Below are 12,697 nucleotides of genomic sequence, written 5' to 3' on the forward strand. Positions count from 1 at the left end.
CAGCCGTTCCCTGTATCATAGCGTACCTGGATACGACCATCGACATGGTGTACTTGATTAGTCGGAAGTGGCGACATGTTTCTATTGATCCACAGTCCCATGTCCGCTTCGATTGTCATTGACAATTTCGCTGCGTGAACGTGGGAATAAGTAGGTGTCGGCAGCTGCAGAGCCTCATGATAAACAATTAACGCTGAAAGGGATGCCCCGAAACAGTTTTGTCTGCACCATTAGTGTATTACGCCGCAATATCTGCTACACATCACAACCCATTCTGTTTTATGAACTGGACAAGTCTCCGACCTCCACGATCTTTGACGTCCAGCACTTAGTCGCCTACAGGTGGTTTCATCGTTCTTTAACCACTTTCCACACGTGCTCACGACAGTAGTCAACGAACAGGCGACCAGCTTACCCGTTTCAGAGATGCCCATTCCCATAAGCCTACGCATAGCAACTATCCTGTATCAAAATCACTTATGTTAGTGGGTTTCGCCATTTGCCGTCCGTGTCGTCGCTTGAATAATTCACCAGTAGTCTTTGCTTCGCTTACATACTTTCCATAGCGTGTCACGTAATACCAGCTGGCAGCATTCAGTCTCGTGGTGATCAGTAGTCTTAGCTTTTTGGCTCATCAGAGAGAGAGAGAGAGAGAGAGAGAGAGAGAGAGAGAGTATACGCATATGCGTACACGTGATATGATTTTTAATACTTCCGTTTTTGTAGTTTCAATTGTGTTTCAGTTATTTTAGAAACACTCATCCCTAATTATTTTAGACATCCTGTGTCATTAGGTCTTATAGGGGAAAAAATAAACAAAACAGAATTTTTACTGACGATTCTGGTCATGTTATCAGTAGTGTCGCCTACGATGTGCATAAGTATACCCGAGAGGTCAAGTTGCTTACGGAGAGAATCACGCACTTTTCTTTATGATTCGTCGTGATCAAATACTGTCCTCGAAATGTACGCGTAAGAAATGGAATGAGATGTTAGCAAAAATGAGTTAAATTTGAAATGAAAAATAGCTTTCCAAAACATACGCAGTTAATATCTATTCTTAAATTGTACTGCACGTGGATCTGTTGACATTAAAACGGTCCCGTTAACACAGTTGCTGTTAATATAGCTTTCGAAGGAAAATAATACGATTGCGGAAACCGGCATTTACTTTGCGCAATGTAAGGCAAAATGGTTCAAATGGCTCTGAGCACTATGGGACTTAACATCTATGGTCATCAGTCCCCTAGAACTTAGAACTACTTAAACCTAACTAACCTAAGGACATCACACAACACCCAGCCATCACGAGGCAGAGAAAATCCCTGACCCCGCCGGGAATCGAACCCGGGAACCCGGCCGTGGGAAGCGAGAACGCTACCGCACGACCACGAGATGCGGGCACAATGTAAGCCTGCGGGGGTTAATGAATTTAAAAATTTCAGCAGGTAATTAGTTCAGTTATCTTGCTGTACAGCCGTTTTAACAGCACCAAATTTTGTACATTTTTTCCATTTGATATGCCTTAATAAACATTTTTTTATGAGTGCACTGCGGCCACTTTGTAACGTTCATCGCCTCTCAACAAGAGAAGAGACGACTGGTTTTTTCCTATCGATCGCTCACCATATATAAATGAAATGATTTGTTGTATCACACTAACTGCTTGTCACTAGTTATTTGTTAGCATAATGTTTCCTTCTCCTTTCGGGCATGTGTTAAAAAAATTTACAACCTCTCGGAAAATTTGGTCATTCTGGTTGCCTCCTACTCTCACCGCTTGGATTTACGGGGTGTTGTTCTAGAGACTTGGATGTTTTAAAGTCGGATTACCGACTGAGGTGGATTAATGCTTGAGGAACTGAACACCTTTTAGGAGGTATGGGTTCATCATGGTTTTCTAGAGTCATTAAAGGTGAATGCAGGAACGGTTTCATTGAAAAGGACTTTTTTTATTTCGTTCTCCAAGTATGTCATACATTAGATCGTTCTCCGTCTGCACTGACCCTGCCATAGACAGCGTGACAAATGCTGGTCTTCCATTGAATTTGTTCTTTAACTTCTCAGTCTCGATTACTGCAGCACTATTGTCTGAATCTGCCTAAAATCACAACCAAAAGCATTTTGATACCACCTATGGGTCGACAGCGCCGTCTAATATCTTGCACAGTCATGGCGATTACTTACAATGCCTTGTAGCGTGCCGTCCAATCGGATTAAAAAAGAATTCCTCTCTGGCCTGGCACATGCAAATTGTGCAGCAGAAGCAGGAGTCTATAGACCATTCACAGACGGGTTTATGTCCTTCATCATACCGTTTGCGTAGTTGGTGTTGTCTCCACTTTGCTATGTTTTTGCATAACTCCACGTCCCCCTCCCCTAGGTGACTGCCGTACAGAAGCAGCTCACGTCATCTGGAGCCACAGTTCGACATTCTGAGCAAGTCCGTTTGTGCCGCACGTCTAAAGGTCTATGTGTTCGTTAATTTATGATGCGGAATCCTCCTTGTGTTGCTAGATCTCAATCCCGAACGTGACCCACAGCTCATTCTTCACCTAATCGCAATCTGACTCATGGTGCTTTGGCCAATTTCTCTGAATCGTCTATCCGCGCTACTGTGGTGACTGCTCAGATTCTGTTCTCTTCTAAGCACATTTCTACTTCCGTTGGACATAAAAGCGTTCGTGAGTACGTCCAGCTTGTGCTTTGCTCTTTCTTCCCTGAAGACTGTTTCATTCTGCAACAAATTCCTGGCATGCGTGTTACATTTCTGTATCACATTATCCGAAGTTCCTGTATAGTCACACTGTCACGCATCACTCCGTTATAGACCTGTTCTACAAGTTTCAGAGGAAACTATAAACAGTCCTTCCTCTTGTAGCGCTGAAACAAGTACGCTGTCAGTCTGACAGGATTTGTGCTTCAATGTCCTCTTTCGTGGACGCACGTTTTTATACGGTCCTGAGGCTTTTCAATCGCTTTCATCCTTAATCAGTAGTAACTGACCTTCAGAGCTTGTAGCTTTGTCGATACGATTCCTAAAATCGCTCTGAGGAGTACGGCCAATGTTGTCTCCATACCTGCACCATTGCGCTAACTTTAGTGAAAATTTGTTTCGTCTTGAGTACTATAAATTTTATGTGATGGCGTGACACATTCGTAAAAATTATCCACAATTCCCATACGAAATTCTCAGGTAACTGTTTCTTCTCGGTAAATGATGTGTGAATTTTCAAAGAATATATCGCATTTTACTTTAAATTAGGAAAAACCTCAAAGACATTCCTTTTGTGGCGTATTAAATTTATTGGGAACTTCCTAAAACTTTCTCACTCAGGCACGCACACACAAAAATACATGTAAAATTGACATGGAAAAACACTTTCCTAAGAAGCAGCACTGTTCCAAAAATTTAATTTAATTTAGTGAAAATTGCTGTATTGGCTTCATCATGCATTACTGTTTGAAAAGAAAATAAATGTGCCTTGTGGAAATTTTTATTTAATTCACTCTTACTGATTTTATCAAACTACTGTTCATTGTCATAATGTAAAGACAGTTATCAATATTTCTCAATACCACGATACTGAAGTGCCTGTATTGTTAAGAAGAACGATGCATACTTGTCCGAAGGACCGCTGCTTCGTTCTTTTTAACAACACAGGCACTGCAGTGTCGTATTTATCCGCCGGTAGTGGGCAGCGCCTTTCAGTTAAAATGTCCTCCTCTGTTCGGAAATCACACAATGGGTGTACGACGACAGGTTGTGACGCAGGAACGACGACATATAGAAGTTTGAATCTGGCTCTAAGTTTCTCATCGATAACCAAAGCGGTCAAGGCGACCGCTCGAGTAAAGTGGGAAATCCGGGTTCGAATAGCAGTCCACCATAAATTTTCGTGATACCCTTATACAGTCGACGGTTATTCGTGTTCGCAAGTGTGGATACATTTTATGTACTTCTCAAGAATTATCTTTTGACACGTAGTAAAACGAGGTTTGCCACCTATGTAACTTCATAGTTAAAAAAAGAAGGAATGTGAGTATTTAATCGTTCTCACTTGAGGATCGTTACTTTAGTTGTAAGACAATGTTAACTTTTTCTGAAAACGTTCTTCACAACACTAACTACGAATATAACTTTAAGTTATTGGCTTTTAATCAACATTCACTGCCTTTTAGCACTGCATGTGGTAGAACTGCAACAGTAGCCGTAGGTTTAACGTCTACAATCAGGAAGTAAACATAAAATTCAAAGAATGTTAGAAATTCATGTAAGATCAAAGTTGAATTAATGTAGTACGTAACAAATTCAATTTTCAACAGACATATCTGATAATCAAAATATTCAATGAATTGAGAAATAGAGCTCATAAACATTTGTATACTTAGTGTAAGTCCAACGCCGTCGTGAGTAGACTCTTTGTAGTCGAAGTACTAAATAATGAATGATCTTTCTCAGCAGATAGCAGAAGAATTATGCTACATGCAGCTTTCCGATAGCAATCGATATGCATCGCTTAATATCTCATAGTTGGGTAGCTTCTAATAATCATTTCATTTTGTACATCATCTTGATAGAGGCTCGTGATTCAAGTGTGTCCATCGTTCATGTGAACCAATAACGTAGTAACACATTCACAGTCAAATCCTTAAGTTCCCGCATCTGTTCTGCTGTACACTGCACTCACCAATCTTTACGCAAATTTATATACTTTTATACCGCAGTGTCAGTTCGTACTTCGACTACGTCCATCCTTCAGGCGAGTCGCTAACAACTAATTCCACCGCAAAAAAAAACCTCGATTTGCCTCCCGTTCTGCTCGACAGTGCGTTCATTAGCGCTACGATGATACCAACAGTAAAATTACATGTAGCCAAAATCTCTCCTACAGAACTGCGGACGTCTGATACAAAATGTTACACAATACTTGTAAAAGTATTTCAATTGTGTTTTAAATTTACATGCATGTAAAATAACTCTCTCTTTTTTTTAAAAAAAAAGAAGAAGGGTTAAGAAATTATGAAACTTATTACTCTGTCTACCAATGGACCAATGGATGGAGGAATGCAGTAGAAAGCAGCGTGAAGTAACCAAGTTGCTCCAACTACTAACTGATGGCGTGAGAGCTCAGTTTATGGCTTAGAACCAGGGCAATAATTCGCCTTAAAGATTCATAAAATTATGAAAAATAACTGCAGTGAAAGAACCGTTTTTAAGTTGGCACTTTAGTGAAGTATGCTGTATAGTTACAAGTATTATACTCTGCCGTGAATGTCATATTCATGCTTTGATGTGGACGTAAAAATTTTCTGCTTGCTGTAAGTCCATATCTTTGTTATTTACCACACGCTGTATTAGCTAGTTTGTTAATTATGTAAGTTCCTTTCCTGCAGACCTATTGGGTACGGAAGAAACCGTTTAGTCTAGCATCTATCAGCAGTCTCAGATATCTGCTGGCCTCTTGGCTTTTTAACAGTTCTTAATTAAGTTTTATTGGATACTTTTTTGTTGGACACGTTTGCTCAAGCACTAAATAAACTGTGACGTGTGGGGTGGGTAGTGTTCTGTACTCTTCAAGCTGTGCTGTTCTTCCCAGCTACAATTTCCTCCTAGAAACGCTATGTGGTCAAAAGTTTTCGGATGCCCCCATGTAAAGCGGAATTGACCTCTACATGTCACGAGAGGCAGACCCGCTATAGTTCAATTCTTTTATCTTGACGGTTCGCGCATGCCCGCCCAGACGCGGGAGATTGCTGCGTTGCCAGTTGCACGTGCCAAGAGAAGCTGCGCCATAGTATAGTATAGTTCGCAAACTTACGTTTAGGGGGGAGCCCGCAGTTTATGAAGTAAAGCCACCACGGCCGCATTAACCCTTTCGCTGCTACAGAGACGTGCTCCCCGCATTTTGTCATCACTGCACTGCTCGCCTGTGCAGACACATGGTGTTCCGACTGCTTTGTCACACTTTATCATTCGATTTCACAAAAACTATTTGGCACAAAAATTTGATTTTTACACATCTTCTTGACTGATACCTTCCCCCCATAAATGACTTAATTTTGTTTCGATGTTCAACGCAGTTATTGTGCAGCATTAGATGTAGTAAACCATTGCACGAAATTTTGAAGAGTTTGCAAACGTAAAAGTCCATAGCGTATACTTTCCGTATGGTCGATTTTAGTTGCTACTTGAAATTAAAAAAAAAAAAAAATACATTGAAACGAATAAAATTCATGAAGTAAGACACTTCGATATTGTTTTTAAATAAAGAAAATATTAAGCACTGAACAAGGTTTGAACTAAGAACCTTTCACTTAGCAGCTACACACTTTAACCATAACGGTAACGCAGCTCGTCAGTCAACAGAACTCCCGGAGGGCTTTAAACTGTCATGCAACACACCGACAAACACTGTTGGTATGACTATGAGTTACTCACGTTTCGTCGAAGTACAATAGGAAATAAACAATTACCGCTGTTCTTTATTGCGAAAAAGCGGTTAGTGAGAATGATACAAACACCTTTCCTTGCTATCGCCTGATCAGGAGGCTTATTGCTTGTTTGGTTTAATTAATTAATAGAATATGAAGCATGTGGTATAAAGAATGCTTTCTCCAAACTTTCTATAAAACAAAGTCTACTATCAAGACATTGCTTTTGTTCAATTACTTTATTTATGACTGAACATTTATAAAACTGAAGACACTCGTCCGTGCTCTGCACTGCAGTCGAGCTCTGGCAACGTCGTTCTCTGTTCATTGACTGACTGTGTTTTGTGACGTCAGATGCGCAGAACGAACCTAAACTCGGCCGCCGTCGTAAATGACACGCACTTTAGTATAGCTGGAGATGGGGAGTGTTGTGTTGTCAGCAGAAAAGCAATAAAAGCAGATTGGGACGGTCAGGAGAGCTACGCGACTTCGAAGGCAGACTCGTCTTTAGTTGTCCCTGAGTAACAAAGCTATCAGGGATATTTTAGCCCTTCTAAAACTGCCCAATCCGAGTGTTGATGATGATTGTGAAGAGGAAACGTGAAGGGACAACCACGGCTAAAGCGAGAACAGGTGGAGAGCATGTACTGGCGGACAGGGGCCGTTGAGCATAGAGGAGGGTGATAGTGTGAAATCACACGAATCACTTGCGAGTTCCTTAGTGCTAATAGCAGTTCAGCTAGCACAAAGATTGTAGATAAGGAATTAAAAAGAGTGGGGTGCTGTGGTCAACCAGCTTCACATTAGCCACACATTTCTGTAGACAGTGCTAAGCGACGCCTGAGCTGGTGTAAGGGGTTCATTGAACCCCCTGCCAGGCACTTTATTGTGAATAGCAGAGTAATCACGTAGATGTAGATGTAAACGTAGAAGGGGCAACGCCACTGGACAGTGGATGACCGTAAATGACGGATCTGGAGTGATGAATCACGCTATCCCCTGTGGCAGTCCGATGGAATGGTTTGCGTTTGGTGAATGCCCAGAAGATATTACCTGCTATCATGTGTAATGCCTACAGTGAAGTGTGGAGGAGCGGTGTAATGGTATGGTAGGGTTTTTTGTGATTAGAGTGTGGTTCCTTTATTACTCATAGGAAACCGCTAAATGTGGAAGGATAAGAATACATTTTACAGCACTGTGTACTGTGTACAGTACAGGCAAATTTCGGAGATGATGATTGTATCAGCGTGACAGAGCACCCTATCATGAAGCAGCAACAGTGAGGCAAATGTTTGTGGACAGTAATGTTTTCAAAATGTACTGGACTGCCCAGAGACTCGACCTGAATCAATTTTAACATCTTTCGGACGACTTAAAAAGTCATCTTCGCTCCAGGCCCAGGAGTTCAACATTACTTTCTTGCCTGGTTTCGGCTCCTGAGGAAGAATGGGATGCCATTCCTCCACAGAAATTCATGCATCTCACTGACCGTGTCTCCAGCAGAATTGAAGCCTTCGTAAAGGCTAAGGGCGGACAGAACCCATATTAATGCCCTTTATTAGTTGTCCGGATGATTTTGATCAGATAGCGCACACCAATAGGTACACAGTCTGCTCTGCCACGTACAGTACCACGTTTTGGTATATCTGTTATCTCATTACTGTCTTTTTTTCTTCTTTCCCCTGACCTTTTCCCGTGTCCTGTCGGGATCGGCATGTTAACCTGGATTTGGCAATGTTACTGGTTGAGGGTGACCTGATCTCCCTGTCGTCACTCTTTCCTCCCCACGACGGAATTTGTGTACCCCCATCTGTTTTGCGTCTAGTGTTGTCCCACGTGAGAGTGTAAGAAAGAATTCGAAATGTTTGCGAATGACGTAACTGAGACGGAACTTGGGAACCAGGCCACTATTCACCTATTCAGAAAGGGGAACTGCCTACAAACTACATTCAGGCTCGCCGACATACCGGATCTCTTCGTTAATCCGTCAGAAGGATTTGATCTAGGTCCGGCGCTGCTCCCGGAATCCAAGAAACAGTCTGCTAACGTTCGCGGCTGTCTGGGAGGATTCTCACATCGTTACTGTAATAGGTATAAACGTAAATCTAGCATGTAAATATTCTCTGGAATACCACATGGCGAGGATTGAGCCGACTGTCAGAAAGGGTGTTCTTCATCCGCATACAACCACTTGCCTGCCAATATGTGAGTTTTGTCGTATGTGTACCTGAGTGTAATGGATGCGGGTATAGAATAGTGTCATGTTTCTGTTGTATGATGATGACGGTGATGATGATGATGATAAGAGAAGTGGAAGGCATCAGTTTTCTGTATATTGTTGCCGGATGATCGGAATTTGAAATTCTAGAAGGACACTGATTTGAACTGAGCACAACGGGAACACTCGTCTGATCGAACCTCACTACACATGGAGGTGCTTTGGATTATTTAAATATATGCCATTTTATTCCCTTTAACAGTCGTTTCTATTACTCTATTAACAAGAAGATACTATTTGAACAGGGAAGGAGGTGACTTGAGGTCTCGACAAACGAATTTCGTTAATTCACAAAATTTATAATTGGGGACAGCAACTCACTTTGAATGAACAAGGTATCATTGAAAACGTAATAATAGTCCCTTATTGGTAATATTCACTAGAGTGGAGACAGACTGCAAACCAGAAACTAGCTTGTTCAGGTTATTTCCGTAAGAGCGTGCAAAAATTTAACAGGACACAGAGGATGCCCATTGAACAATTTGAGATAGGGAACCTGGGGTAGGAGACGCCAGCTTAAGGAGACAATACGAATAAAATCACAGTATTGCGTACTTTTTTATTTACGTTAGCTACAGTTAACTGCAAATACCATCATTGACACAATGAACGACCATTTGTTTTGTTTCTTACAAAACGAACTGAAATTGACACTCATCAACCTCAATGCAAGTATGACACCTTGTACGCATGTTAGTTGTAAATAAGCTGGAGAACAGGAATGCCAGACAAAGCGGCAGACAAGTTTACTTCCATATCTGGTTGGGCTGGCTTCTCCGACCCCAGGTTCCCTACTTAAAATTGTTCAATGGAGTATTCTCTATGTCCAGTTACATTTTTGCACTCTCTTACGGAAACACCCTGTCCATCTTATGGCGGGTGAAGGACGGTCAGATACACGGGAAAACGGAAAATAATCCTGCATCAATATTCTACGTGATTCAAAAAAAAAAAAAATGGTTCAAATGGCTCTGAGCACTATGGGACTCAACTGCTGAGGTCATTAGTCCCCTAGAACTTCGAACTAGTTAAACCTAACTAACCTAAGGACATCACAAACATCCATGCCCGAGGCAGGATTCGAACCTGCGACCGTAGCGGTCTTGCGGTTCCAGACTGCAGCGCCTTTAACCGCACGGCCACTTCGGCCGGCCCCTACGTGATTCACACACGACTCAGAGCAGGCATGAAACTGTATATTTCTCCACCATAGAAAGTACTAGTGTTCGTTGAGGAGTTAAAAAGCCCGGAAACAGATGTTTTCAATCTACGAGTGACAGTGAAGCTGCTCATCCAATTGTGCTGAAGCACACGCCCATTTTACATGAACTAAAACCGTATAACAGGAATTTATAAACTTGAGTGATTGCAGCAGATGACAATGACTTCATACGGTCAATCACACATTGATTATTATGCTTCACAAGTGTTTCACAAGGACAAACTAAAAATTGTTCAGAGGTATCGAAAACTGAATCACAATCAAGATGCAACCTTCGCCAGGACTAACATAATACACTATAATGAAAAAAAAACGCGGCACATAATTATTCAAATGAGAGACCACTGCTTAGTGGACGTGGACACATTCATCGTGAACGAAATGAATTGATCTTCCACATGTTTCTCTCGAAAACTGACTAAATTTATTCGCTGAAGAGAAATAAAAACACACCCGAATATTTTAGAAACTGAATGGAATGAATTTCTCTTATTGAAACAACACTTGTCCACATTAACCGAAGTATGGACATGTTAGTCTAAGTCCCGAAGGAACAACAGGTCTTACCATTTCAGCGTCTGGAGCACGTCTCCCCGTTTTAAGATGGCCAATGAGGGCGAGCGTTGCGCGAGAGCGTTTTTTTTTTAATTTTTTTTTTATTTTTTTACAGCCTTGTGGGATGGATGGCTCAAAACGCCGGTTGCTATAGGATGGTAACTGCTCTGATTCGTCGAGAAAGAACTCGCCTGAATGTTCTAGAGAAAGCTACCAGTATCAGAAAGCGTGAATTCCTCTGATTCGTTGATAAAGTAAATTAGGAGACTCCTCTGGAAAAAGCTAACAGAATCAATACTACAGCACAGAGTACACAAGAAAACCTTTGCTTCCCTCATCAGTCGACTCAGACACACAAGCTCGTTTAAATTAGTTAACCAGAGGCTCTCTGTGGAACTAGAGGCAACGCGTAGAAGGAAGCTAGTCGATACGTGTAATAAATATACATTCGTAGTTGAGTATTCTCTTCACAGACATAAGGACACACAAAAATCATCCGTACTATTTATATATGAATATTCATTCATTAATATGAATCAATCAGTAACGAAAGTCGGCTTCCACAGCCGTCTCTCAGAATGGAGAAAGTGAAACCCTGTGGCAGCCAATAGCCTGTACCCTTCGATTAGCAATAATGAGTCCACCAAGCTTACCACCTCCATTCGACAAACGAATCAATATCAGCAATGTCATATGTCTTCACCTCATGAGACACTGGGGAATGTTTGGGAATTTAAAGCGGGGTATTGGCTCAAAGACTGGTGATCAGGGACGGTACGCCACCACCTCACATACCTTGCTGACTGACAGTCAGAATTCATCCACCACCAGCATTCGAACTGGCTTGCCTATGGTATGAAATCTGGTTGTCAGTAATGTAGAAGATAACTCACCTAACGTGGACACGTTCAGTGCATTTCATGAAGGGTTCCAGAAAATGAAAGAAAGTTTTTGGTACAAGGCGAATCGTTCTGTTTATGATTAGAATCTTCGGTTATTTTTACGAATAGAACGAATCTGAAATATTTAAAAAATGCTACAATGAAGTTTTTTCAAAGTATACCAAAGCTTTTTCAAACTGGAGGCGAAACGTAAAACATTTAAAATGAAAATATATGTAAAAACAGGGACAAGGATTTCGGAGTTCCACCGTAATTGTTACGTAAACATAGCACAGCTGGGCAAGAGATGTTTTATGCAGCAGAATTCGATTCACAATGTAGCTAAGGTTCTGAACAGTTTTATGTTTGGAGATGGTAACTGTTCTCGAAAGAACAGATACCATTGATGACCGTGCAGCTTCTCTACAATAAATGATAATTAATTGAAACCCTCAGCTGCCGACAGGTGTTGTTGACATACCTTGACGGGGACAGCTGAAAATGTGTGCCGCGACTGAGACTCGAACCCGGTATCTCCTGCTTACATGGCAAACACTCTAGCCATCTTTTTTTTACCCCTTTTTTCCGGGCTCCATCCACCGCTTCTAGACCGTCCTCGGGCTCGCCAAAATTGCCTTTATCGGCTCGACTTCTCCGCCATTAAAAATTCTCTGTGGAAATTAAAAATTAGCCGTGTAACAGTTGGATTCTCCTCAGTATCCATTTGGTTATTTGATGAAGCCACTATATATGTTGTGGAAATTAAACAAATGAAGTCTTTTGCGGTAAGGGGAGAAGCACATCACTTTCCAGGGAAGACTGAATGTGTGAAAATCAACTTGAGGATGCTGGATTCTTCTGCAGCAAGAACGAACAAATCTTTTCTTCCTCTTACATGGGAAAATCAAACATAACATAAACCTGTCTCCTTTGCAAATAAACTAATAATCCTCAATAAATAATAAATGAATTAATATAATTTGAATATCAGATCTGCGAAATTCCACTGCGTTCTCGTAGAACAGTCTCGTATTGCTGGCGACATCAGAGGCATCGTCCCCCAAAGTGTCACCACTGTCGGGTTGGTCCGTTGCGTATTCGTGTTCGTTCTATCTTCGCAATCCGAATCCTAATTGCGGCTATCATAATTCTGAATGGGCCATCCAGCAGTATTTCCGTACTGCAACGTCGCCCTGGAGGAATATCTCTCTACGTTAACGTTCGGAGTAAAAAGGAAGAATATTTTTCTCTATATTTGTCTATTTGAAGTTTCTGGTGTTGAGTTATTAGTTATAGCCAATATTCTTCTTTATATTTTTCTGGCGC

This window comes from Schistocerca nitens, chromosome 3, assembly GCF_023898315.1.
Source record: "Schistocerca nitens isolate TAMUIC-IGC-003100 chromosome 3, iqSchNite1.1, whole genome shotgun sequence".
In the NCBI taxonomy this organism is placed as follows: Eukaryota; Metazoa; Arthropoda; class Insecta; order Orthoptera; family Acrididae; genus Schistocerca; species Schistocerca nitens.